The following is a 27,817-nucleotide window of genomic DNA, read 5'->3' as shown; positions in this document are numbered from 1 at the left end:
GTTTCCGAGTCTGCAAGTCTTTATGGGAGCAGAAAGCCTCATCTTCCTCCTGCAGAGCAGCTGGTAGTTTCAAACTACTGACCTTGAGTTTAGCAGCCCGACTCCTAACCCTACATTACCACTCCTTGTTTAACATGTTTTTGTTGTTGTTAAGTGCCATTGAGTCAGTTCCAACCCATAGCGAACCTGGATAGGGTTTCCGAGGAGCGGCTGGTGAGCTAGAACCACTGACTTTGCAGTTCAAACGGCTTTGCAGTCTGGCGCATTAACCCACAGCGCCACACCAGGACTCCACTTGTTCAACATAGTTGGACAAAAACCAGTGCCTCTTTCTGACAGTTGAACTTTCAGCCCATCATTTCTCTCCCTCCACCAGCTGCCCCTGCTTATCTGTCCAGTCTCCCCAGGGACTTGGGACTGCCCCAGGAGGTGACCCACCTGAATACAGACCCCCCAGGCCTAGCACCGAGGCTTCTTCCCCAGAAGCAGAAATCCTTGGAAAGTCTTTCTTGAGTGGTCCTCATACTCCAATCTGTGTCCCTCAGGGCTCCTTTCTCCTGTCCCTTGATGTAACAAATACACATGGCCCCCTGAAATCCCCGCGCAGCCTTGCTTTGTACAGCCCTTTCCAAGGGATCAGCACTGTGACAAGCAGATGTCAGAGGTGACTTGCCATCTGCTGTTTCTGCTCTTTTCCCGGTCGGGGAACTCGTACAGGGACCGTCACAGCCGGTGCCAGAAGCAGCCAAGAGGTTGTCACTGGTGTCTCCCTGGGCACTGGACCAGGCTTTAAAAAACCTGAACTGGCTGGCCTAGAACAGACACGCTAGGAGAACTGTCTATCTTACGTTCCCACAGACCTGGGCTCTGCATCCTTGCCTTCAACAGCTTGGCAGATAGAAAAATAACACTTTGTTTTGTGTGTGATCAGAGTTAACTTAACCAACCCCTGCCAAGCTCTTCTCTTTGTCAAGAGAAAGAGCTGGAAAGAGGTGAAGGCCTTGCGAATGTGTGTGAGGGTGTGACGGGGAGCTAGGTGAGACGTGATGGCAAGAGGGGACCATTCAGGGAGGTGCCTGCCTGGGAGGGTGATTGAGCTGATGACCAGGTCAGGATGGATATGGAAAGGACCTGGAGGGCTCTGCCTAGATCAGGGCCGAAACACAATGGCAAAATCACTTAGACACATGCTATGGCCATCCACCAGCATTGCCTGCTTACCCGAAGTCCCTTTCCCCTAGGCAGTTCCTCCCCAACTCCCCAACCAGGTAGCCAGAATAAAAAAACAAAACCCAAAGAAACAGTTGCCCTGGAGTCTGCTCCACCTTTTAGCGACCCTGTGTGTCATAGGGGTTTCAGAAGTAGACTGCCAGACCTTTCTTCTGAAGCCCCTCTGGGTAGACTCAAACCTCTAGCCTTTAGTTCAGCAGCCCACTGCTTGTTAGATACAAACTACTGGTCCTACCCCTTGGAGTTTCTGACTCAGTTGGTCAGGAGAATTGGCCTCTAGCCAGTTCTAGGAGATGGTTGTCATGGATAGGATTGTGTCCCTGAAAAAGATGGGTTGAAGGCTTGCGGGGTGTACCCTTTGGTTGGTTGATGATGCATGCAGGAGATTGTAACCATTGCAATGAAACGATATACGACAGGGTGAATGGAAACCCAATGTTCTCTCATATAAACGATCACATAATTCACAATAAAACATTTAAAAACAGGAAACAAAAAAACTATGAGCTTTAAGCTACATTCCATGGGGGAAAAAAAAAAAAAGATGAGTTGACGTCCTACCTTATTAGGAAATGAAGCCTCTGAAGACATCCGCAGTTATTAACATGAGGTCATACTGAAGTGGAGTGGGCCCTAATTCTACATGAGTGGCGTCCGTATAAAAGAGGAAGGATGGATTGTCAGGGATCACCTGGGGTCTCCAGAAGCCAGAAGAAACACACCTTGGATGCAGGGTTCTGGCCCCCAGAACTGTGAGACAGTAATTGCCATTGTTTAAGGCACCAGATTGTGGTGTTTTGTTACTTTTATTTCTGGGACACTTAACACAAGGCTGGTCAGGGAACCCCATTTTGAGAGCCACTGCACTAGGGAAGCACAGAAGCCAACTTTCCTTTGAAGTCTTCTAAGTCACTAAGTCCGCCAGAGGCTGCGCAACTGAACTTTCTCACTGTTCACATGGAAGACAATCCCAAGCCCAGAGACTCGCTGAGACCCTCCCAGGTGAAGAGCGGATGGGGTGTCTTTGGTTAACGGTTCTCAGAGTTTGATTGTGACGTTGTTTTAGGAGCAGCCAGTGTGACCACTGTGGATGGGGCTGGTGTCTTGCCGCCTGTTCCCTGTGACTCAGTGTTAGGCAGTGTGACCGCAGACTTTGCTCCAGGGCCACCGAGGCCACCTGTCCCCAGGACTGGGTGTGGAGAGGAGAGGAGCACAGTGCTCCCTGAACTGTTCGAGCACAGCCCTCCAGCCTGAAGACGGGAGGGTGCTGAGCATGTCAGGGGGGCCCTGCAGGGTGAAATGAAAGCTGTCATACAGCTAGACAGCCAGGAGGAAGCTGGCCAGTGATCTCAGAACACCTAGGACGTGGTTTCGGAACAATGAAGAGCTCCAACTTCCTGGTGGAAGGATGCATTCCATATCGTTGTATGTGACAATGTAGGTGAAGAGCAAGATCCAGGTGGGCAAAAGCTGCCAATTAAGTGATACCTTAGGAATTCCTAGGTGGTGCAAACAATTAACATGCTCAGCTGCTATCCAGAAGGTTGATGGTTCAAGTCCACCCAGAGGCATCTTGAAAGAAAGACCTAGGAATCTTCTTCTGAAAACTTGGCCCTTGAGAGCCCAATGGAGCACAGTACTGATGCTCAGACACACCTGGAGCCTCTGTGAGCTGCACTGGACTCAGTAGCAGCTGGTGTGAGAACAATCTTGGTCAAGTTCAGTGTGAAGGCCTCATCACAGCACCTGGGAGATGATCATTTTCTACAGGTAGCCACTGTCTTAAGATGTATTTATGTAGCAAAGAACAGTCATCTCTTTTTTTTCCTTTGAACATCTTATCATAATATTATGCACTGCATGTTGTTGTTGTTGTGAAGTGCCGTTGAGTCGATTCCAACCCATAGCAACCCTGTATAGGGTTTCCAAGGAGCAGCTGGTGAGCTTGAACCACCCACCTTGCAATTCAAACGACTTTGCAGTCTGACACATTAGTACTGCATACAGAGTTCTAATGTATCTGTAATTTTGTATGTACTGTTTCCTTTATGGATGGAATTATGCTCTCAAAAAATATGTGTTGTAAATCCTAACCTCTATGTCTATGGCTAAGGAGCTCTGGTAGCGTAGTGGTTACGAATCAGGCTGCTAACCTCAAGGTCAGTAGTTCGGAACTACCAGCCGTTCCGCAGGAGAAAGATGAGGCTTTCTGCTCCCGTAAAGATTTACAGCCTCATAAACCCTGTACAGGGTCGCTGTGAGTCGGAACTGATTCCATGGCACACCACCACCACGTCTGTGTTTATAATCCCATTTGAGAATGGATAATCTTTGTTATGCTAATTAGGCAGATGAGTTATCGGTATATAAAAGAGATTAAACAGTGAAGCAGAGGAGAGATGGAAAAGACCCATGCTGATTCACATGAACGAGACAAAAACCTTCCTCTGGAGCAGAGAGAGTGTTTCCATACAGCTACCACCTGAATTCAGACTTCCAGCCTCCAAAACTCAGACAATAAAATTGTATTCCTTAAAGCTACCCACTTGTGGTATTTCTATTGTTATTTGGTACCAGGAGAGAAGTGTCACAGCTCTAACAAATCTCTAAAGTGTCGAAGTGGCTTTGGAATTGGGTACTGTGAAGAGGATGAAAGAATTTTAAGATGATTAGTAATAAAGTGCAAGATTGTCTTGAAGAAACTGGTGGTTGAGTTGTGGATGTCAAAGCAATTTTGGTGAGGGATCAGAAGGAAGTGAAGACAGTGAAAGAAAGAGTACATTTCTCATCTTAGAGGACCCTGTGGCACCAGTGATAGAATGTTGCTAGAAACGTGGACATTTGATGTGTTTCTGGTGAGACTTAAAAAACACACAAGGTGAACACATGATTGGACAATGGAGGAAGGTGATGGTTTTTCTGCAATGTCAAAGAATTTGTCTGAATTATGTTCAAACCTTCATTGGAAGGTAGAACTTGTAAGTGGTGAACTTGGTTACTTGTCTGATGAGATTTCTAAGAAAGATCTTAGAGGAGCTGCAAGCTGTCTCCTTGTCACTTACAGTAAATTGTGAAAGAAACTTTGCAAACTGACAACAGAACTTAAAGATTTGGGAAATTTTGTTGTACTAAGGGCACGTGTCCTAGAATTTTCACCAAGGGCATGCTACACAATCTTTTGTCAAAGAGGTTAAGTCTATGAGGATGGGTCTAACAAACTACATCAGCAGAAACCTGTCCGCTTAGACTGAAGCAGACAGAGAAAGAACAAAAGAAAAGAATGCTGTCTGCCTCTTGGAATTCTACAGGTAGGAAAACAGACGGAAGGAGCTACAGCTATTGTCCTCCAAGAAGAGAAAACAAACATCCCTGGAGCAGGTTGGGGATCAACTGAACTGTAGCAAGGGACATAGGAAACAGGGCCTTGTCCATTTCAAAAGGTGGGGCCACAGTCTCTGGGATCTCAAAGGGTGGGCTGCAGCCTCCTATGTTTTAAAAAGTTAGGTGGGTCTTTGTCAACTTGGTTCTAGAATGTGAGGCTGCCATTAAAGTGTGCCGTAGGGATGGACCAGGCCCAAAGGGCAGAAGAGTGGGTCCTGCCAAGGCTGAAGGATGGGCTTCCCACACGGACAAACTGGGAAAATGAAGTTGCCCCAAGCCAATGGAGCAGAATTATATAGTCCAGTGGGCCTGGCAGACAGAGCTGTAGCCCAGAGCCAAGGGTCTCCATCTTGGATCCAGAGCGCATGGCCACCACCTAGAGTCTTAAGGATGGGGCCAGAGGGTCTACTTGTTGTTGGTAAGTGCCCTTAAGTTGTTTTTTTTTTTCATAGTGACTCTGTATAGGGTTTCTGTGGCTCTCAATCTTCACGGAGCAGAAAGCCTTATCTTTCTCCCTCTGAATGGCTGGCAGGCTGGAATCAAGGACCTTGTGGTTCACAGTCTAGTGCTTAGAGAACAGGATATTATTTTCAAGCGTTCAGGGCTAATGTAATTTGTTCTGCTTGGCTTTGGGCTTGCTTATTGTCCATTATCCCTTCTTTCCCTCCAATTTCTCCCATTTGTAATGGACACATCTGCCTTGTGCCTATCCAGCCATCATATTTTTGAAGTGTTGTTGTTGTTACGTGCCATCCAATTGGTTCCCATAGCAACCTTATATAGGGTTCCCGAGGAGCAACTGGTGAGCTTGAATCAATGACCTTGTGGTTCAAAATGACTTTGCAATCCAGCGCATTAACCCACAGCGCACAGCAGGACTCCATTTTGGAAGTAGGTGACCTATATTCTAGATGTCATAGGTTCTTAGATAAATAAAAAGTTTGCCCTGTATAGACTATGCCTCATGTATCACCCTAATTTTATTTAGATGACTCAGAAGATGACATTTTGAATTTGTTGATTTCAGACTTTGGGACGATGTGACAGGGTGAATGTGCTTTGTATTTGGCAAGGGCTTGACACTTAGGGGACCAAAGTATAGAATGCTATGGATTGAATAATGTCCCTACAAAATATGTGTTGTAAATCCTAACCTCTATCCGTGTGGCTATACCACCAATTTGGGATGGGTTCTCTTTGTTATGTTAACGAGACAGGATTGATGGAGAGTGTATTTTGAAATCAATCTCTTTTGAGATATAGAAGAGATGAAACAAGTGATCAGAGAGATCAGAGGCGGGATGACGAAGACACATGCTAAACCACATGACAATACCCCAAGAGCAGAAACTCAGAAGACACAAGGACCTTCCCCCAGAGCCCACAGGGAGAAAGCCTATCCCTATAGCTGACACCCTGAATCCAGGCTTCTAATCTCCTCCATGTGAGAAAATCCATTTTGTTTGTTAAAGCCACATGCTTGTGGTATTTCTATTATAGCAGCGCTGGATCACTGAGACAGTTTCTAACTCCCAAAGCCAAAAAAAATAGCAGTTTTATAAAAATACTGGTACTAAATAGCAGTAATAGTGAAAACTAAAGGAAGAAAAACCCTGAAGTGTACAACTTGTGTCAGAACCGTCATTGTATTCTATTTGCAATGGACTCGTCAGAACCAAAGCCTGTCATAAGTTGGGGACCACCTGGATTTCTCAGTGTGGGAGTCTCCCAAATAATGTATGTGCTTACAAGGAATGCAAGTTCCTGGGCTCCACCTCCGACAGGCTAAACATGACCCAAGTGGACAGAGCTGGGAAAACTGCATTCTGATCAGCTCTCCGGAGGGATTTGATGCCCACTAAGGTGTGGAGCTGCGCGATAATGTGCTGGACCATAGGGTCAGTTTGAACCACAACATTGTTGGTTCAAATCCACCAGCTGCTCTTCGGAAACCCTATACAGAGTCGCTATGGGTCAGAACTGACTTGATGGCACTTCACAAAGCAAGTTTGAAAACCATTGCAGTATATGCTTCGTATGTGTTCATGTTGTTAAACACCTACTCATGGTGACCCTGTAATTGGGTTTTCAACCTTGTGGTTCAAACTGACCTTGCAGTCCAGTGCTTATCCTATAGCACCACACCAGGACTCCGTTATTTGTTCAAAATTTTAGACATAATTCTGGGAAATGAAGAGCAGTAGGAGAGAGGAGGGAACCCTAATGCAACTGTAGAGTAAGCACTGGACTGTTAACTGCAAGGTCAACAGTTCAAATACATCAGCAACTCCTAGAGAGAAGAATGAGGCTTTCTACACAAAACCTCTTTAAAGTGTTCAGGAACAAAGATGTCAGCTTGAGGACTAAGGTGTGCCTGGCCCAAGTCACAGCATTTTCAGCTGCTTCATATGCATGTGGAAGCGGAACAATGGTGCATTTGGGTTATGGTGCTGGAGAAGAATACATGTACCAAGAAAGTGCCATGCATGGAATACCAGACGAACAAACCAGTCTTTGTTGGAAGAAGAAGAGCCAGAATGCTCCTGAGAAGCCGAGATGGTGAGATTTTTGTCTCTCATATTTTGTAGGGACCAGTCCCTGGAGGACATGATGCTTGGTAACGTGGATGGTCAGTGAAAAGGAGGAAGACCCCCAGTGAGTTGGATTGGCACAGTGGCAGCAGCAATGGGCTCAAGTGTAACATCAGTTGTGAGAATGGAGCAGAACCAGGCAGTGTTTGGTTCTGTTGTGCACAGGGTTGCTAGGAGTCAGAGCTGACTCCAGGGCCCCTAAAAACAACAAAGATTTGTTGCTCTTGTTAAGTGCTATCGAGTCAGTTCCGACTTATAGCGACCCTGTGTAGGATTTCTGAGGAGTGGCTGGTGAGTTTGAACCGTTGACCTTGTGGCTCAAACCGACCTTGCGATGCAATGCTTTTTATCACAGCACCATAAATCCTATACAGGGTCGCTGTGAGGCGGAATCAACTCTAAGGCAGTGAGTGGGTGAGTGAGGAGAGAGGAGAGAGAGAAGAGCGAGTTTCAGAAGAGCTTTTAGATATTTCTCTCCCAAACCATCTTTCCCAGGATCTCTGCGTGGGCCACCAAAGGGGTACACCTTCCCTCCGCATTCCACTGTCTTGACTGGTACTGTGGGACCAACTGCCTTAGAACTGGAATAGCCGGCCGTTGCAGCTCCGCCACCTACTGGCTGTAAGAGGAGATGCAGGGTGTAACCTTATGAGCACATTGGTTCCAGAGTAGTTTCAGAAAACACACACACACACAGTGTGTGCGCAGTAGGGACCCTCTGGCTCTGGTTAAGCCTCTGCCACAGCTGTCAGCTCACATGTTGTGACAAGTACCGACACATCCTAGTTCTTGGTTCCGAGGCTGGAGTTGGGGAACAAAAGGAAAAGGAAAGGCAGGCACATGATGGCAACCAAAGACTCTGAAAAGACTTCCTCTTCCCCGCTTTCTTCCTGTTTTCCAGTGAGGTACATGGGAGGTAAAGATGGTAGTGGAGTTCTGGAAACATGCATTCCCAGGGACTGGGAGGGAGGGATTCCTGGGGGCCAGCCCCAGGGGAAGGGAGAGGTAGGAAGGTTGGAAGATCTGAGGGGACTGAGTGGATGGACAGTTGACCCCTGTCTCAGCCAGGATCCCAGGTAACCAAGTACACTGGTATCATGGGACTCCCTGGAGACTCTGACTTCCGGGGGGGGTTGTGCACTCAGTTATCCTTTGGTGAGCAGCCAGGACGGGGAGAAAGTAAATGCATATTGCCTCAAAACCCTACCACAGTGTGAAGCTGAAGTCGGACCTTCCCCAGGGGTCAGAGGGCAGGTGTGTGTCCAAGGGGTTCCAAAGAGGCACAGATTAACTCTGCCCACCTGCCTACCTGCCCTCTCACCTGGCTGTCTGCAGCCCACCTGTTGTATGCCGGGTCAACACCTGCCCTTGCCTTGTCTTGGTCCATGACCTCATGTCCAAAGCACTTCAGATTGAGTTTCACTGGCGGAGTTACCTTCGATCCTCAGGGAAAGTCAGGCAGTGCTGTTCCCAGCAGTCAAGGATTCTTGAGCTCCGAGAGAAAGCTTTCTGACCTGCAAACTTTACTCGCCTGCCTGCCTCGCTTAGCCTGGCTGGTTCTCCAGCCCCTGCTCTTGGCTTTCTTCCCTGCCCTTTCCTGAACCAGCTTGGCTGGTGTAACATGAGGTAGCTCAAGAGAGAAACTGGCTGGGACGCTCCTTGGGGACTTGCTGGTGTTCAGGCAATGTGGACTTGTCCTATTCTTGATATTTTATACGCAAATGTCAAATGGTGGTTAAAAATTCTGACCTGGGAACTTGTGAGGATTTGGGGTGTCTGCCCCAGAGCAACTGGATCAGGAACTTGAATAGGAAAAAATGCTGTTACAAAGTTCATCACTTTCTAGGCCTCCAAACTGGTTGATTCCGTTTATGTTAAGAACACCAAAAAAAGAACACCAAGGCTTCACCGTCTCCAATTAGAGAGCTTGCTGCAAAAAATGTGTCCTTCCCTTAACCCAAACACAGAAACTACAGGAGGAATGGGATGGTGTGGGTGACTTCATGGGGTCCACCTGCCAGCTCCATAGAGTCCACTTCCCAACTCAAATTTGGTAGCCTTGTGGTAAGTAGTAATATCACTCATATTAATGATATAAAAATGCTCATCGTCAAGGTCGTATCAGAGTTCTCCCAGTTAAAGATATGGAGTAAGGATTGATTTCTTCATTTTACAAAGTCAGATCACATCTGCCGCTACCTGAGAAACAGATAGTGGTTCCTCTTTGCCTAGATTAAACCCCAGGGCTTTGAAGAGTGCTCACAGAGCTCTTGGGCTTCTCTCCCACCATGTCCTTCTGAGGAGCCCATGCCCTGGCCACAGCTGGCCCCACTCACCAGTGCGTCCATGCCATGTACTCTCCCATACCTGCTCATGCCAGCCCTACCTCGGGAAATGTTGTTCCCCAGCCCTGTTAAAACCAGTTATTGCCAAGTGCATTCAGACTCATGGCCTTTGTTTGTCAGAGTAGAGCTGTTCTCTGTAAGTAGATTACCAAACCTTTCTTCTGAGGTGTCTCTGAATGGCCTTGAACCTCCAACATGCCATCCATGCTATCTTAGTACCACATCCTAAAAAGTTCTGTGTTAATAATAAACCAGCTGCCATTTCGGACTCATGGTAGCCCCTTGTGTGTCAGAGCAAACCTGTGCTTCCACAAAGTTCTCAGTGGCTAATTTTTCAGAAGTAGAGGGCCAGGTCTTTGTTCCAAGGAATGTCCAGGTGGACTCTAACCACCAGGTTTTCAGTCATGCATGTTAACCATTTGCAGCACCATGGGTACCTCTTCTCTCTGGTGCCTGCTATTCAACCATCCTCCACCTTTAAAAACCAGCTCAAATTGCCTCCATGTACCTTGATGTATCTCCTCAACATTAATCACCCCCTCCACTGCACAACCACACGTAGCCTTCCATCTGCATGCCCTGTGCTCAGGAGACAGCTTGAGGTGAGATATGGAGGAAGGATAGCAGACCAGGAAGAAAATTAGGACTCTACCATTTCTGTCTGGCTTATGTATGGCATGGCATCTAACCTTTCTGAGTCTTATGGATGAAACATGAAGATTTTCCTGTTTCATCACAACCTGGCTCACTCTTCAATTCGGCAGGTGTGTACTGTGCACCTAGTGTATTAAGTGAAAATCAGTGTGAAGCAGCTTTTTTCTCTATTGCTCATTTAGACAATAAGCCCTGAGGATATGAACCCCATTCCCTTAAGATCCTCCACTTCTCTGCTGGAGGGGTTCTCATGGAAGGGTCTCAATTAGTGGTCAGTCACTAGGTGAAGTTGGGAACACTGTGGTTCTGTAGGATAAGCTCTGGATATCAAACCATAAGCCTGCCAGTAGCTCTGAGGGAGAAAGATGAGGCTTTCTGCTCCCACAAAGATTTAAAGCCTTGGAAACCTTATACAGGGTCACTGTGAGTCGGCACTGATTCAATGACACTTAACAACACCAAGAACAACACTTAAGTGAACTAGAAAGAATCAGACAACCAGAGGTCAGACACATCAGGCCCGTGTCAGAGTCTTCCTGGACCTCTGTTTCCTGGGTCACAATCACTGAAATGTTAGCCCTGCCCCAGATGTTCAGACCTTTTGTCACAGGAACTAAGTGGAAAGTTAAGGCAAGGAGCCGTGGGAAAGAGTGCAGTTTTCCATTGGATGAACCACATGCTGAATGGAGAATAGTGTCTGAAATCAGTACCCTCCATGGAGCCTTAGAAAATAATTACCTGCTTAGAAACCCACGAGGAAATAAAGTGACTTGAGACAATCGTGCTCCCGGCTTCTTTCAGTTTCTCTTTTGCTTCTGATACATAGCAGGCTGAGTTGATCGAGTCCTAACCCACTGAGAGGAATCCTGGTATGGCGCTGTAGGATAAGCACTGGACTACTGACCACAAGATTGGTGGTTCAAACCCACCAGTCAGAACCGACTCGATGACCATTAACAACAATTGTTGTTGTTGTTAAGTGCCGTCGAGTCAGTTCCGACCCATAGCGACCCTGTACAGGGTTTCCGAGGGTGTAAATCTTTACGGGAGTAGAAAGCCTCATCTTTCTCCCGCGGAGCTGCTGGTAGTTTCGAACCACTGACCTTAAGGTTCGCAGCCCAATTCGTAACCACTACGCTGCCAGAGCTCCTATTATCAACAATAGTGAACCCTTAAGACGGGAGAGAACAGTCCCGTAGGACTACAAAAGCAGATAGCCACATCTTTCTCTGACAGAGCCAGTGATGGGTTTGAACTACCCACCTAAACAGCTTAACCACACTGCCACCAGGACTCCTTTGTGGTGTGGATACCTTTCCTGGGGTTCCCCAGGCCTCAGTTCCCCTATCTTTCTTTTCCTTTCTCCCATTCCCCTTCCTGCTTATTGGCGGTAAACATTAGGATGCCCCACAAAGCAAAAGAGAACAGCGACCCCTAGTGGTGGATGTTGGCATGAGGCTGACCAACCGCTCTTTTGCAAAAGCAAAGATTTGTGCACAGAAAAGACTAACTACCCTTGGGGCAGCGGACTTCATGTGATTTTAAATCTTAGATCAGTGTGAGAGATAACCCCTGAGGTTCTTTTTGTAACACTAGATAAATTCAGATTCTGAACATAATATAGACTTTGGAAAGAAATCCTGAGCAAAATGGTGAGAATTGATTTTTCAAACATGCCCCTATACCTCCACTCTGACCCATCCTAGCTCATATTATCCTTCCATTAGCCTTTCTCCGGGGTCCCCCATCCACCAACTCAACTGGAGCTACCAAAAATATCTGGTGCTTGGGTTAATGTGCTGGACTGCAAAGTTGTTTTGAATTGCAAGGTCGGTGGTTCAAGCTCACCAGCCACGCCTCCGAAACCCTATACAGTGTTGCTGTGGGTCAGGACCAACTCTACAGCACTTAATAACAACAGTCACAGTCTAATATTTTAATCTTGTCCTCAAGGAGTTTCTAAACTTGTCACCTTGCTGATGACACCTAGAGGGGTTGGATGAGCTGGTCAGTATCACACAGCTAAGTGGGCCAGCCCGGGACAGGAAATCAGCTCTCCTCAAGTCCTGGTGTGGTGTTAAAGGATAAGTAAGGGTGGAATTGCTAACCCCAACATCGAATCCATGGCCAGCCTGGGAATAGAAATCAGACTTCCTGGAATCCTGGTGTGGCACTGTAGGATAATTGCTGAACTGCTAACCCCAATGTCGGCAGTTCAAAGCTACCAGGCACTCCTTGAGAACCTTATACGGGGTTGCTAGGAGTCAGACCGACTTCTTGTACTTCACAACAACAACAAAGGAATTGGAAGGGATTTGAAGGTGGTGGGTTTGGTTTGGGGACCCCTCCGCAGACAGGACCTTTCACTTGACCACGCTAGACCCCTCCCCAATGGTTCTATCTTAACAAATGCTTGCTATTGTTGTTGTTAGCTGCCATGGTGTCAGCTCTGAGTCACGACCACCTTGTATCCAGCGGAATGAAGCATTGCCTGGTCCTTCATCATCGTCACGGTGTTTTAGTCGCTCACTGTGACCGCCTTCCAGATCTTCATTAACCGTGTTCTGTTGGGATCCACAGGGTTTCCATGGGTGAATTTCCAGAAGTGGGTCACCTGACCTTTCTTAGTCTAGAAGCGCTAACTTAGTGAGTCTGAACGCTCTGATGAAACCTGCCCACCATGGGTACCAGTGGTATTGCTTTCAGCGTAACAGTAACACGTAAGCCACCAGAGTGGGGTAAAAACACAGTACAGATGGATGGTGGAAAAGAGGCTTAAATTAAAAAAAGGAAAAAGTTTCTCAGCTCCCTCCCATTCAACAAATCTCAGATGTGCTTTTTAAAAGAGATAATTTGTCTTTATTTTCAGTGGTAGCGTAGACAACCATATATCCATTCACAATTTCTACATGGACGATTCATGATGTTGGTTGCATTCTTCACATGGGATCACCATTCTTGTATCCCAGACGCTTAAAGGACTCATCTGGGTTTAAGATGAACTGTTGTCAATTTATTTAAACTCATAGTTAATTCTTCCTCAGGATGTTATGCTTAAGGCAAACATTCTTTATTCACTGGGTCAAGCTGTTCTATAGTTTTAATGATGGTTCACGAGATAGTTTCAGTTCAAGGTTTAAAGATGATTTCTGGGTATCAGATTTGGGGACTCATAAGAGTTTGACGTTCTGTTCAACACTTTTCCTCCTTTTGGTCAGGAGTTACCTGATGGGTCCTTGATTCAAATGTTCAGTGTCTGTCGCCAGACACCATCCTTGTCTTCAGACTCACGATTCTTCTTCCATCCGAATCCGTCTCCCTCCAACTCACTCCTTTGTCACTGCTTTGCTCATCCAGGTCACGGAACAATCCAGCATGCACACTGACTCTTCAAGAGCCTTAACCTTCTATCCCCATTGTCCTCCTCTATCCCCACTGCTTTCAGGATGGACCATGATGGACACCGTCGTTCTGTCCCGGTTCCCTTCATACAACATAGGAGGTCATGTTCTGAGAACACTCAGCTTCCTACAACAAAGAGGGTTGTGATTTATATTTAAATATGGTCCCAGGCCCCCACTGTCCAATACATTTTATCCCTCAACCTCTCTTCAATTGACATTGAATAGTACTTTAAATGCATTTCATAAGTAAGGCTTTGTGTAAACATTATTAGCTTAATATTGACTCTGGACTTGAGGAGAAATACTGGGGTCTGGAAGCCTGTTTCTGGGGTGGAGTGTAGTAGACCGAGGGGAAGGTTGGAGTTGCATTTCCACAGTGGGTTTACAAGTAGGAACATTTTAATAATAACCAGGTTGTTTTGTTGCGAAGTGTCATCTTGCATACAGCCCCCATCTTGCTCCTCCAGACGTCTTTTTATCCCCCAAACCCAAAGAATGTTTCAAAGGAATGCAATTTGAGCCCCTCAGGGGATGCCCAAACTGCTGTTTTGATGTGGTACAAAGCAAAGAACATAGGATACTTTGGAATAGGGTTTGAGAAGTGTATAGACTTAAATGGAGGGTCCACAGAGAAATAATAGCTGCACATTTTAATGTTGTTTCATAAAGATTCATGGCTTGGAAGCAATACTTTTTTAACTTACCCTGATGTCTCATCCTTTGGGCATGAAAGCCCAGAGAAGTGCTGGTCAAACAGAATCACCAACTTGGGCTGTCTCAGCTACTGCCTCTCTGGCCTCAGTTTCCACATCTGAAGCTTGGGGAGAGAGATTGCAGGAGCCTGGGTACACTTGGCACCTCTGAGCTACAAGATCAATTGTTTACTTGCTGTGAGACACACAGGCCTCAGTGATGTTGCATTAAGAATCTAAATTAAATGTGGCTGGCAAAGGAGGGGATCATTTTCTAGCATCTTCTTTAAAAACCTGTTTCTCTGCCATTATCAACAAGTCCTGACAGAACGAGGCAGGCCATGTTATAAGTTTTCCTCTCTTCACGCCCTTTGCTTGTGCATCTCCCTCTAGCACGGGGTTAGAGGTCACCCGTCTGGTTTGGGGACAGTGTCTTTGGGCCCCCCTCCACCCAGGGCAGGGGTGGCCTGCCTCCCAGTCTCTGTGGTTCTCCCGGGGATGGAGAGTGGTCAAAAGACCTTTTGTGATAGCTCAGCTCAGCTCCCGCCTTTTCCTCAGCCCCTCCAGTCCACATCTGTGCATCCCAGCCCTGCCTGATGATGTCACCCCAGACAGGGACCCCCTCTCAGCCCCAGAATGCTGTGCGTGGCCAGGCCCTTGCCCGCGGTGTCTTTGGGAACAGATTTTTCTGACTATAAACCATTCCCGGGCCTTACCCTGGCTCATGAATCCCTGGGTTCTCATTTGGAATAGTTCTAAGTGTTTCTTCCTCCGAGTAGTGGCTGGTATTGAAACATGGTGTGGTAGAGGGTGGAGGGTGGCAGAAGAGAAAGAGTGAAGAATGAAGGAAAACTTGAAGAGGAACTGACCACAGAGCACCCGCTCTTCACAGACTGTCTGGGAATTGTTTACCAGATGACAATGAACAGTGGAACCCTGGTGGTGCAGTGATCATGCGCTCAGTTAGAGGAAGAACTGACCATCTGTTTCTGAGCAGGTTCCTGCCTAACCAGGAAGTTCTAGGGGCAGTTCTGCTCTGCCACATGGGGTCGCTGTGAGTCCAAGTCCTCTTGGTAACACACACAACAGCAGCAGGATCACAATGGCACACACCGATACCGCCATGGGGGGAATTATGACTGAGCACGGGTTTGGGGTCAGAAGATACACTAGCACTGTGGTCTGGAGTATGATGACGAGGGCTTCCATGTCCTGAACGAGTATTTTTGATGACTTGGGCTCCGATGGAGATGTGTGGGAGCACTGATGGAGCCCCTAGATTCCTAGAGGATTCTGGAACACCTCACTGAGTCCAGTTAGCACTGTACACGGCGCCCACATCACAACGCAACAACATCCTGGAGTCCCAGTCTGGAATCCCCCAGAGAACACTTAGCAGGTTTTAGGACCTTTGATTGTCCAAAGTAGCCCGCAGCCACTCAGCCCGCCGCCAGGGGGTGCCACCCCATCCAGGGAGTTGGCATGAGGGTGCCATGCTGGGTGGCAGTGGTGTTTCAGGGCAAGGGGCTGATGTGGCTCTTCGTTCCATACTCCACTTTGGCCTGGGTGCTAAGTAAGCACAAGACGTGTCCACCAACACACAAACACACAGCTGTCTCCGGGTCAGGGAACAAGCTGATGGGCCGGCAGCTTGTCGAGGCTTCAGGGAAGGAACCCAGAGCGGAGCTCATCAGAGTGAGCAGATGTCAAGGTCACATGCTCTTGTCTGGCGCTCCCCAGGTTATTTGTTTGTCAAGGAAATTGCTGAACAGAGCCTTGGGGCTGAGCAGCCGGCCCACGGGTTCCCACAGAGGGTTCAGAACAGTGTCTGCCAATAGGCATTCACCTAGGGCTGACCCTGCTGCTGCCCTGGATGTTAGAAAGGAGGATGATGGTCCTTTTAGGACAGGACATCAGTGTAAGCTTGAACGAGTCCCTGAGAACACTGGGATCCCATTGATCTTTCTTCATTGTTGATGGATGTCATGTGTTCATGCCTTACCCTGATAACCATTTAGTAAGCAGATCTGGTGTTGAGGGCCTTGCTGGGTGGGGGTGGGGCTGCTCTGTGCTGCATTGCTCTCTTCATCCTCCTCATCTTCATCTTGATACTAACTAGTGCACCTACCTGTAACTAACTGCAACTAATAATAATCGGTATGGATGGCCTACCGTGTACCTATTGGACCAAGAGCTTTTCATAACCTGTCTGGTGAAAATCCTCACAGCCTTCCAGAGCCCGGGGATTCTTACCCTCAAGCTCCAGCCCAGGACAACAGCCACAGTTAAGATAATCCCGCAGACACCGAAAAGGTGAGTAATGCAATTGTGACCACATCTCAACTGGAAGGATGGCCTCACCACCATCCACCCCCTCTCAAACCTGCTCGCAAGTTACCAATGGTCCCACAGCTGAAAGGGAAACCACGTGAGGCAATGAGAGGAAAGACCATAGTTGGTGGCACTGTAGGATAAGCACTGGACTGTTAACTGAAAGGTTGGTGCTTCAAACCCACCAGCCACTCCTTGGAAACCCTATGTAGGGTCACTATGACTATGCAAAGGCTTTCGATTGTGTGGATAACATTTTGAAGAATGGATATTCCAGAACACTTAATTGTGCTCATGAAGAATCTATACACAGACCAAGAAGCGGTCATTCCAACAAAACAAGGGGCCACTGAAGGGTTGAAAATCAGGAAGGGTGTGTACCAAGGTTATATTCATTCACTATACTTATCCAGTCTCCATGCTGAGGAAATAATTCGAGATGCTGGATAATATGAAGAAGATTGTGGCATCAAGATTGAAGGAATACTCATTACCAACCTGTGATTTGTAGATGATACAATTTTGCTTGCTGAAAGCCAAGAGGGTTTAAAATACTTACTGATGAAGATCAAAAGATCGCAATCTTCAGTATAGGTTACACCTCAATGAAAAGAAAACAAAAATCCTCACCACTGGAGCAATAAATAACATAATTAGTGGAGAAAAGATTGAAGTTGTCAAAGACTTCATTTCGCTTGGGTCCACTGTCAACACTCATGGAAGCAGCAGTCAAGAAATCCAATAATGTTTTGCTTTGGGCAACTCTGCTGCACAGGACTGCTTTAAAGTGTTGCAGGGCAAAGATGTCAGTCTGAGGACTAAGGTGCTCCTGACCCAAGCCAAGGTATTTTCAACAGCTTCGTATACATGTGAAATTGAACAGTGAATAAGGAAGACCATAGAAGAATTGATGCATTTGAGTTGTGGTGTTGGAGAACAATATCGTTACCATGGACCGCTAGAAAAACAAACAAATCTGTGTTTGAAGAAGTACAGCCAGAATGCTCCTTAGAAGTCAGGATGGCCAGACTTAGTCTTTCATACTTCTAACATATTATCAGGAGGGACTGGTCCCCAGAAAAGTACAACATGCTTGCTAAAGAGGAGGGTCAACTAAAAGGAGAAAGACCTCCAATGAGCTGGACGGGCACAATGACAGCAGCGATGGGTTCTAACATAATCAACGATTGTGAGGATGGTGCAGAACTGGGCACTATTTCATTCTGTTGTGCACAGAATTACTGAGTCAGAACCAACGCCACAGCCCCTAAAAATAACAACAACGAGTCAGAACTGACTTGATGGTACTTAACCACAACAACAAAGCTCAGGACAGGACAGGCTTAGAGGATGACATGAAGTCAGAGTGCAGGTGATACAGGGCGCCACAAGGGGGCGTATGTGGTAGAAGCTTTGAAGGTGGGTTTGCCCCAGACTCCAAGGGGGCTGATGGGCATGCGAGTCCCCAGTTGGCACAGGTGATTAAGGACTCATCTACTAACTGAAAGGTTGGTTCAGATCCATCTAAAAGCACCTCAGAGTAAAGGCCTGGCAATCTGCTTCCCAAAGGTCGTGTGCTTGAAAACCCTATGGAGCAATTCTACTGTGACAAACACGGGGTACCCATGAGTCAGAATTGACCCTACAACAACTGGTTTGTTGTGTGTGTGTGTGTGTTGATGGGCCTGGGTTGGTTGAAAGAAGGCAGAGGGGATAATGAGAGGAAGGGAAGGAATGAGGGAGGTGGTGTGACTAGAATTCGGAAAGAGAATCCAGGGAAGCCTGGAGGAAACTGGGAAGCAGCCTGGCCTTGTGGAGGAGAGATGATGCTGAGGATGAGTCAGAAAAGGGTATGAGGAAGATGAGGTGTGGGACGAGGCTGAGAGAAAGGGTAGGGACTAGGAGCAGAGAGTTTGGCTTTGATGGCGAGTTGCTGTGGGTGCCAATAGCAATGGGTACAGGATGGTGTGATGGGTACAGGCAGACGTGATGGAAACAGTTAGGAGACCATCTTGATCCCAAGATGAGCTGAGTGCTGGAACTCAGGCATGTGATCACTGGTAGACTCTATGAATGGGGTGGGGAGGGAAGCTGCTCTGAGCCTGGGAGGAAACCTAAATGGGGCTGATTTCTTCATTCAGTCAACAGTTCAGACCCTGCACTGGAAACTTCCCTTCTCCGTGGTAGAACCTGACCACTTGGGTCTCCTGAAATGATGGCAGCAGCTCATGCAGAGCTCCATGTGCCTTCAGTATTGTCTCTTTTTACTTCCTCAACCCTCCAGCTCATCTGGGTCCAGCTGCACAAAACAGCTGCCTTACCCGATGCCAGAGAAGGCCAGGCTCCCAGCATGGACACGTGCTGACTGTAACGTTCAGAGCTCACCTCTGTCTGAGGGGCTTGGAGCACTTTATAAACACTACCCTGCTCACACCTGCAGCAGTTGTGGGCGCAAGAGAGTAAAATCTGAGGTCGTGAGCCCAGCACAGGGAGACAGTGACTTGGCATAGTCAAAGGAGTTGTGTTGTGTTTCCCCCAAAATGTATGTTGTAGTCCTAGCCCTGGCACATCAGAGTGTGATCTCGTTTGTAACTCTGAGTTAGGATGAGGTTTCAGGGTGAGCCCTAGTCCAGTCAGCCTGATGTCCTCATAAGAGGAGCCGAAGAGACACAGAGACACCCAACCCTTTGCTTGTAGAATAAGCAGCAAAAGCCAGGAGAGAGGCATGGAACCATTTTGTCCTCAGAACATCCAGGAGTAGCTCACCCTGCTGACACCTGGACTTGGGACTTTGGGCTCCTGAACTGTGAGAGAGAAAATCTCTGTTGTCTAGGCCACGTGGCTTGTGGCCATCTGTAGTGGCAGTCTTAGGACACTTATACCGAAGCCCCAGGTCGTATCCTGGTGCAGAGTTGAGGACTGGCCCTGATACCCCCTGGAGCTGCCCCTTTCCCTTGAGGCCCTGACCCTGCTGCTCCACCACGTCCAGCCAGCTTGACTTCGAGCCATCTACACTCATTTGTTGGAGCAAGTCGGTTCTGACCCATAGTGACTCTGTATAGGGCTTCTGAGGAGTGGCTGGTGAGCTTGAACTGCCGACCTTGCAGTTCAATCCAACTTTACAGTCCAGCTCATTAACCCACAGCACCACACCAGGACTCCTGAGTCCTCATAAATGCCTCTCTTCCCGGTGAGGCCGGACTCAGTGTTCTACTGCCTCTCCTCAGCTTCACCAGAGGCAGGAAACTGGTCCGTATGAGAAATCTGAAGCTCAGAGAAGTTGAATACATTGTCTTAGGCCACACAGCTTCTAGGTGGAGGAGTTGGGATCCACACCCAGACTATTTGTCCATGGGTTCCACCACCCACTCTTCTGCCTAGAAGTCCCACCTCAGGGAGTATTGGCCTTATTTAATGAGAATTCACCAAGCACCAGGCTGAGCTGATGTGTTTAAAGTGTATGGTACAGCTGACCCTCCGGCCAAACAGGCAAGTGGCCAGTAAACTCTCCCTCCACCTGCTTTTTCTTTGTTGTTGTTGTGTGCCGTGGAGTTGGTTCCGACTCATAGCGACCCTACACAGGGTTTCCGAGGCTGTATCTTTACAGGAGCAGACCGCCTCATTTTTCTCCTGCGGAGCGGCTGGTAGTTTCGAACTGCTGACCTTGTGGCTCGCAGCCCGATTCGTAACCACTACGCTACCAGAGCTCCTTCAAAATGTTCTTATTGTTACTATTAATCCCCATTGAACCGGCTCCAGCTCATGGTAGCCTATGGTCCTTCAGCATCTTTGGTATCCTTGAGTCCAATTTTGCTTGTTTTTTGCACACGGCGCTATAAGGAGAGCCTGTTTGAACCGCAAGGTTGGCGTATCAAGCTCACCAGCTGCTCCTCAGAAACCCTATACAGGGTTGCTATGGATTGGAACTGACTCAGCAGCACTTAACAACAACAATAACAAAATAGGATAAGCACTCGACGTAATGTCAGTCTGAACCTTAAGGTCGGCTGTTCAAACTCATCCGCTGCTCCCCAGAAACCTTTTACAGGGTCATCCTGAGTCAGAACCGACTCAACGGCCTTTAGCGACAACACCTACTACTATACCAAATACGTTGTCCCTTTTAGTGATTGGTCCTTCCTCATGATGTGTCTAAAGCAAAGAAATCCTTTTGATGAGCTTGTTTTCCTGAGAGAAGATGTGGTCTCCCAGTTCCTCTGTGACCTGGTGAAAATGGTCCACAAAAGCAACATGTGACAGATCGAAGGTCACAGGGTGGCTGCCCACCAATGCTTCCAACCTGGACCACCAGCATCTCGGCGCTGGGGATGAGTCTCTTTGGAAAAGTGCAACAAGAGAGACAGTCTGAAACGTTTTGCATTGGAAATATGCTGCTTTGTGCTTTTGTTTGGATTGTTAGTTTTTATCTGGCCCTTCCTTTGTATCACCAATCATGACTTTCCTTTTTATTTCTTCAGCATCTTTTTCTCCTAGATTTGTTCTATCTTGTTCATTGCATCACCACTCAAGCAGGTAGAAGAGGAGGGATAGGTCATTGTCCATAATCCCCCCGGGACTGGACAGTGTGGGTTAAGAAGTCCCAATGGCTGCCTAGAAAGTCATTATTTGGTGGGAGCACGTGTGTGTGAGGCGATCCCCAAATGCAGAGGGGTGGGTTGTCCCGGCAGTGTTTGGTGAGTCTGCATGAGGCTTTTGTGTAAGTAATGACTGTGGACAGTCCTGCATGCCAATCCTCTTTCTCCTGGCTGGAAGAAGGAAATCAAAGCCAAGCGCTTTCACTGTGCTCTTGTGGACCAGGTTGAGAAGCTATAGCACAGAAGGATGTCTGTGGCCACATCCCAGGCCCTAGAATGCAGGAGAGACAGGAGACACAGGGCTCCTGGTGCCTCCTGGGCCTGGGTTGGAAGTTCTAGCCCCAGTTATTCTGCTGAATTGCCCTAATGGATTGATTATGAGGCACTGGTGATTCAGTGGTTCAATTCTCACCTTCCATGTGGGAGACCCAGATTCTATTCCCAATCAGAGCAACTCAGGTGCAGCTACCACCAGTGTTGCTAAAATATTGAACAGGTTTCAGTGGAGTCTCCAGACTAAGATTAGGAAGAAAGACCTGGTAATCTGGTTCCAAAAATCATCCAGTGAAAACCTTATGGATCACACTGGTCATGGGTACGACAGTGAACTGAGCACCATAAAGCCTTGTTGTGTGTAGAGTCACCATGAGTTAGGGGCTAACTGGACAGCAAAAATCAACAACTGTCTGGTCCCTCCCGGTCAGGTGGGGAGGGTATGCATCCTGAGGATGAGTTACCATGTTGATAACTATTCTGAGTGGGTTTTTTTTTTTTTTAAGCTTTCATTGTGAATTGAGTAAACGTTTACAGGGTAGATCATCAGTTTTACATTCAACAAATCATATTCTTTGTTTCATTACAATGATTATAATCTCCATGTATCATCAGTTAACAGTATTTCTCTTCATTTTAGCTCTTTTTTAAACACTCAAGCATATATAATCATTTAAACCACCAAAGGGCACATTCTGCAAGTCTGCCTCCTGGCCATCAGCTCTCAGTCCCTTTAATTCCAAGAATTTAAGAATCCTCAGCTGCTCCTTCTCTCCATGTCCCCATCTCTGCCTCCATCTCTGGTGTCACTTATTCTGAGTGTTTTCATTCATTCATTCAATAAGCATTTATTAACTGAGCACCTATTATGTGTCGTTGTTCAGGGGCTTAGGATGGATCAGTGTACATAAGAAAGATTTCTGCTCTTGTGCATGGAAGCAGAGAGAACAAAACGTAATCAATGATGAAATCATGGAATCTGTTAGAAGGGGACAAATTCTAACTCCACTGACATCGAGCCAATTCCAACTCATAACAACCCAGGTGGCAGAGTAGAACTTTCTCACGGGTTTCCAAGGCTGGAAAGATGCTCTGGTAGTGTAGTGGTTACGAGCTGGGTTGCTAACCTTAAGGTCAGCATCTGAATCTACCAGCTGTTCTGCGGGGAGAAAGATGAGGCTTTCTGCTCCTGTAAAGAGTTACAGCCTCGGAAACCCTGTACAGGGTCACTATGAGTCTTAACCGACTCCATGGCACATAACCACCATGAAGGCAGACGATCATGTGTTTCTTCCCCAGAGCTGCTGGTGGGTTCAAACCGCCAACCTTCTGATTAGTAGCAGATTGCTTAACCATGTGTCACCAGGGTTTCTGACAAGTACTTAACCCAAACCCAAGCCCACAGCCATTGAGTTGACTCCATTTCATAGCAACCCTGTGTAGGATTTCCAAGACTGTAAATCTCTATAGGAGCAGTCTGCCTTGTCCTCATAACAGCTGGTGGCTTTGAACCCCAACATTGTAGTCAGCGGCCCAACACTTAACCCTCTGTGCTACCAGGACTCCTGACCACAAAGCCAAGGGTAACATAGTCTTTCACAGAAACCCCAGATCAAGGTGGCAGCTGGGCGGGCATCTTTTGGAGGCTCTGAAGAAGGTGGTCCATGCCCTCTCCCAGCTTCTGGTGGCTGCTGGTGGCCCCTGTTGTTCCCTGACTTGGAGACACATCACTTCAGTCTTGACCCCGGACTACATATGACCGTTGTTCCTGCGTCCTGTCTCTGTGTCCCCTTCTCTGACAAGGACACCAGCCATTGAATTTAGGGCCACCCTAATCCAGGATGATGCCTCCTGGGAACCCACACTAATGACATTTGCGTGGATCTTATCTCCAAACAAGGTCCCATTCTGAGGTTCCAGGTGGGCACGGAGCCCTGGTAACACAGTGGATAAAGTGCTCCACTGTCCACCAAAGGTGGTGGTTCAAATCCACCAGGGGCTCCACAGGAGAAAGTCATGTCAGTCAGCTTCCATAAAGATGACAGCCTGGGAAGCCCTATGAGACAGTTCTGCTCTGTCCTACAGGCTTGTCATGGTCACAGAGGACTCGAGGGCAGTGGGTTTGGTTGGGACACCTGTGGCTTAGGCAGCTCTCCCACAGGGACCAGCAGGGAGTGAAGGGACCCCTTCCCTAGGTGGCAAACCCCACAACTAGTCAGTTCCCAAGACAGTGAGTATCAGCACTCACTCCTGCTGGCCTCCAGCCCATGTTGGTTTCTGCCTTTTCTGGGTGCTGATCACCAACACTCTGCCCTGTGGGACCTGAATTGTCCACCCTCCCTCGCATTGTCCTAGAACCCTAAAGGTAAATACTAGAGGCTGTGTGTGAGTGGACCAAGCCCACCTTTAGAAAGGGAGAGAAAAATAATGTGTGTTCATGTATATGTGTGCATGCATGGCTCTGTACGTGTGTGTGTGCACGTGTGTATATGTGTTCACGTGTGCCTGTACGTGTGAGTATATGTGTGCGTGTGGATGCATGTGCATGTGGGACTGTAAGTGTCTTTCTGTATATGCATGTGCACTTTTGTGGCTGAGCGTGTGTTTGTATTTCTGTACATGTGTATATATACATATATATGTGTCTGCATGACAGGAGTGTCGATAAGTATGTGCATGCTCTGTTTTGTGTGCATATACATGTATGTGTGTAACTGAGTGCGTACACATGTGTATATGTGTGCCTATATGTACGTGGGTACATACCTGCATGTGTGTTGGGTGCACACATATGTGTTGTGTATATGCGTGTTTGTGGCTGTGGCTATGTGCATGCGTAGAAATGAAAGGGCTTCAAAAAGTTTGTGGAGCAATGAGATTGGATGATAATGGAATTTCCCCACAAACAACTCAGACACAGAGTTATCTTTCCAAACTACCCATCCACCCACTCACTCACCCATCACAGCCACACGTACCTGCTGTGTGTCAGTCAGTGCGGGCTCTGTGGCCAGCCCTCTCCTCCCTTCCTCCTACCTCTCCAACCTGGGGGTCAAGATGCTGAGCATCATCCAGGGCTGTGCCAGCTGGAACTGCCGGGTCAACTGAGAAGCAGGCAGTTCGTCCATCGTCCCTTCCTGAGGGACAGCACAGCCCTGCAGTGTCCATAGAAGACTACTTCTACCTCAGCAGGACGCGGGTCAAGGCTGGGCATCGTGTGCTCATAGCTTCTGAGAGGTGGTACCCAGGGCAGAGCTCGGACTCCACCCTTACCTGTGTCCTCCTTAGATTCCTGTCCACCTTCGAGGTCTCTGTTTTGCAAACGGACTGATTTGCATTGATTGGCACAAGATCCCTTCCAGTTCTGGTCACTTCCAAGGCCTGCCTGGTCCAGGCTTTGGCTCCTCAGGGATGTGGGTGGGGTGGGTGGAGAGTGGGGGTGGCCAGTCCCCCACCCTGGTCACCAGGTGCTTTGGCACACATTACTTGAGATCTGAGGTGCTCAGTGGAAGATCTCAGAGTGGTTTCATCTGCTCCCAGCCGTTGGCTGCAGTTCAGCTCTATAGCCCTGTCTTTCAGCCAGGACCCCCTCACCTCAGGGTCTCTGAATCCAGTCCAGGTGCAGACCAGGCAGAGCAGAGCAGGAAACGAGAGCAACAGGGAGGACCTCAGGACGGCGCTGCATCTTTAATGAGAAGAAGCAGTGTTTGCTCATTAGGGAAGTGAGTGCCAGTCAGTGGCTGTTCCACGCTGGAATGCAGCATCTGTCTGCTACTGGAGATGGTATTTATTGTTCATTCCTTCAAAGAATGTAAGTAAATAAACAGCCCGGCCCAGATGATGTTCACATAAACAAACACACAGCTGCCAGGAGCTCCCCGGATGGCTGACCTGTGCGGGGGGCAGGTTTAATAGCAGTCTGCCTGGCGGAGCCGGTGTGTGCAGTGGCCAAGATGAAGCGATGGCTAGCTGATGGTGGACGGGCAGGGAGCCAGAGATGCTGGAGGGCTGGAGGGAGGACACAGTGCTGCCCAGGAAGCTTTGAGTTGGAGGGAATGCCTGAAAGTAGAGTGTGTGTTTGCACGTGTGTACTCAGGCCCACTTACCTGAACCTGCTCAGTTCCACGTGTGGTTGTTGTCATTGTGAGGTGCCATCAAGTTGGTTCTGGCTCATGGAAGCTTTATGTGCAGCACAACCATAGAGTTCAGGTCCAGAGTGAGTTCTGTGAAGGTTGGTATTTTTGTGGCCCCATTCTCGTTGAGTGTATCAATCACTTCAGAGTTTGGGGAGGCCCTGAGTGAGTGATTGATCCAGTCAAGGTGCCCACAGACGTTAGACTCCTTCCATATTAACTCTTTCTTTGTGGATGGTGGAGGGGAGGTCTTTTGTAGTCCATTCATGAACTACGGGCTTCCACCTATATCTGGATTAGGTTTCTACCTGATGACAAATGGATTCCTGGTGAGGTTCAGTGACCAAGTGAGCTTGGTCCAGATGATGCTCTCCTGAAATTTCATCTCAATGCTGCCTGACATTGCCTGGCCCCTTGAACTGCCTTGGAACATGGGGACAGTGATTGTAACTCACAGATCTCCTTCAGTGATTCTACCTCTTACCTTGATCACAGCTGGCAGCTCAGAGTCTATCGTCTGATTGGTAGAATGTGAGTTGTTACTCCCAGAGGGAGTTGGTCATTGGATAGAGTCCTTGGATGATACAAATAGCTAACATACTCTGTTGTTGTTGTGAAGTGTATGCTGTTGAGTTGGTTCTGACTCATAGCAACACTGTAAAGGATTTCCGAGGAGCAATTCATGGGTTTGAACCTTGTGGTCGAGTGTTTACCCTACAGTGCTACACCAGGACTTAAGGTTGGCAGTTTAAGTCCACCCAGAAGCATCTGAGAAGAAAGCTCTGGTGTTCTACTTATGAAAACTCAGCCACTGAAAACTCTATGGAGCACAGTTCTACTCTGACACACATAGGGTCACTATGAGTCAGTTGACTGGATGGCCACTGGTACTGGGTATTTGTTGGGCACCAGCCAGGCCTGGGTACCATGCTGGGGAGTGGGGAGTCAGTGCTGAAGAAGTTGGGTAAGATCTCTGCCCTCAAGAGACTTTCGATAGTCCCAAATCTACTTACCCATCTGTAACTCCTCCACCATCTCTGTTCCCATTCAGGGAGTTTGCCATCTCCCAGCAGCTCATCACTGTTGTTGGTTCTTTTGCCATCCCAGAGATCTTAGAATCAGCTGCATATGTTCCTGATCCCTCTTCAAGACGTTTTATAAAAATTCTTAAACAACACTCGTCAGAAGAGCCGCATTTGTGTGGCACTGTGGGCTAATGCGTTAGGCTGCAAAGTCATTTGAACTGTAAGGTCGGTGGTTCAAGCTCACCAACTGTTCCTTGGAAACCTGATACAGGATTGCTATGGGTTGGAATCGACTCGATGGCACTTAACAACAACAATAAGACCCACATTTGCAGTATCCCCCAGTTCCACGTCTGGACTCAGAAATGTGCCTTTTTCTGTCTCTGAGACAGTTCCCTCTCCCTGACCAAACTACCAGAAGTCCCTTAGAGACTTATTATTTTTAAATACCTTTTGATGTGGAGCCTTGTCAAGGGCTTCTGGAGAAAAAAGTCTAAATAGCTAGAACTAAGCACTGAGCTAGGAATTGGGAGACCTGGGTATAACTCTGTCATTGGTGTGTCCTTGAACTTGGGCAAATAACAGCTCCGATCTCAGTATCGTCATCGGTAAGATGAGCAATATGATGCTGGCAGTCAGCATCATAAAAATGGTACAGCCATCAGACAAGACAGTGTTATTTAAGGTATGAAACAGAAATAGAAGGGATTGCTATTTTGAAAATTTACACCAGCATCTTCTTCATTCACGTGCACATTTATCTCCCGAAAGAGGTTAGCAGTAGATTCATCACCTGTCTCACCTCAAGGGGATGTTGGTTTAACATCAATTTCTTTGATTCCTTGAATATAAACACATAAAAACCTGGACACCAGAGACAGCCAGACCGTGGCATGAGATATGCATTACCATTCACCAGATATATATCCTAGAACAAGTTACCTAACCTTTCTTGTGCTTTCCCTCTAAATGGGGGTGGGTAGTACTACTGCTTATTTGGCAAGCTATGGATGTCCGTGAAAAAGAAAATATGTGTAAAATGTTGAGGATCGTGTCAATAACTACCATCTCTTGTCATCATTCTCTACATAAGAATCCAAGAGCTGGCAGCAGATACATCCTACCTACCTAGATTTTATGAAGGTCTGTCAAACATTTAGCCA

The 27,817-nt window shown here is 47.6% G+C and overlaps 1 protein-coding gene across 2 annotated transcripts in view; it reads left to right on the top strand.

The window, feature by feature from the left end:
* The window catches only part of PLXNA4 (plexin A4), a 482,253-nt gene that overhangs the window by 233,977 nt on the left and 220,459 nt on the right, over positions 1-27,817 (top strand). The window lies entirely within an intron of this gene.

The sequence above is a fragment of the Chrysochloris asiatica genome, unplaced genomic scaffold (assembly GCF_000296735.1).
Source record: "Chrysochloris asiatica unplaced genomic scaffold, ChrAsi1.0 scaffold00041, whole genome shotgun sequence".
NCBI lineage: Eukaryota > Metazoa > Chordata > Mammalia > Afrosoricida > Chrysochloridae > Chrysochloris > Chrysochloris asiatica.
The sequence above is the reverse complement of the archived record's forward strand: the minus strand, read 5'-3'. Positions and strand labels throughout refer to the sequence as shown.